The sequence below is a fragment of the Elephantulus edwardii genome, unplaced genomic scaffold (genome assembly GCF_000299155.1).
Source record: "Elephantulus edwardii isolate Elephantulus edwardi_28Jun2011 unplaced genomic scaffold, EleEdw1.0 scaffold00274, whole genome shotgun sequence".
NCBI lineage: Eukaryota > Metazoa > Chordata > Mammalia > Macroscelidea > Macroscelididae > Elephantulus > Elephantulus edwardii.
Window position 1 is genome coordinate 3,219,451 of NW_006400024.1, and position 1,034 is coordinate 3,220,484.

Here is a 1,034-nt window from a genome sequence, read left to right on the forward strand (position 1 = left end):
AAAAAAGCTGAAGCAAGAACCTTTTCTGAAAATTACTGAGAAATTCCTTTGTCCTTGTGCTCTTCTTTTTTAAAATTTTCTACTAGTTTACAAAATTAGAATACATTGTTTTTAAGAACAAATTCTTTCAATTTCTCATTAAATTGTAAAAACCCATGATTAATCCCCTCTCCCCCTGCACATCCTCATCCCTCTGCTTCCAGCCTCTCCCACCCCTCCTGGATCCTTATACTCATTCTACCTTGTACTCTTCTTACGAACAGCCAAGGCCAATTTCTGGTGTGCCATCATCATCTGAAACAGACATTCCAAACATTCTCAAGCCCCAGCCCCCTCCTTTCAAGCACAGGTCAAATTAGCAAACTGAGAAGGAACAACACTGTGAGTTAGAAACCCTTGACTGTTAGGGTGAGATGCAACCTTAGCCTGTGTCAGGGATAAAGCCAGAGTGGACTACCTGCAGGTGTGCTTGTCAGTCAGACGTAGGTCTGCCCAAGCATCCTTCTGCTGAAGTAAAATGCACTGCTGAGGTCTTTTATTCTGCCACGTTTTTGTCAAAACACCAAGCCATTTCTGATAAGCTCTAGAAACCTCCAAGGTCAGGGATGTGACCTCAGGGTTGGCAGTGTGACTCCAGAGTCAACGGTTCAAATCACCAAGTGCTCTGAGGGAGAAAGGTGAGGTGTCTGCTGCTACGACAATCTCAGCCTTGGAAATCCCATAGGGCAGTTCTTTTCTGTCCCTCAGGGTCATGAATCAGGATGGGCTCAATGTCAGTGGACACTCAAAGAAGGCAGGGTGGGTGGGGGAGGACAGTGTCATAGTGGAAGCACCAACGATGGGGGTTGGAGCAGAGACCAGGCCCTTCCCTTAGAGGTCGCCCCAGAATCTGGACTTATAGCCACATGGTTCATGAGAAAGTAAATTCTGTTCATTAAAATGACCCACTGGTGGTCTTTCCATTGTAGCAGCAGAGGAGACCAAGGAGTGTGTGTGTGTGTGGGTGTGTCTGTATGTGTGTGGTGTTGTCACAC

General features: G+C 46.1%; 1 protein-coding gene across 1 annotated transcript in view; it reads right to left on the minus strand.

Annotated features, from left to right (window-relative positions):
* The window catches only part of PLEKHG4B (pleckstrin homology domain containing, family G (with RhoGef domain) member 4B), a 111,403-nt gene that overhangs the window by 38,393 nt on the left and 71,976 nt on the right, over window positions 1-1,034 (minus strand).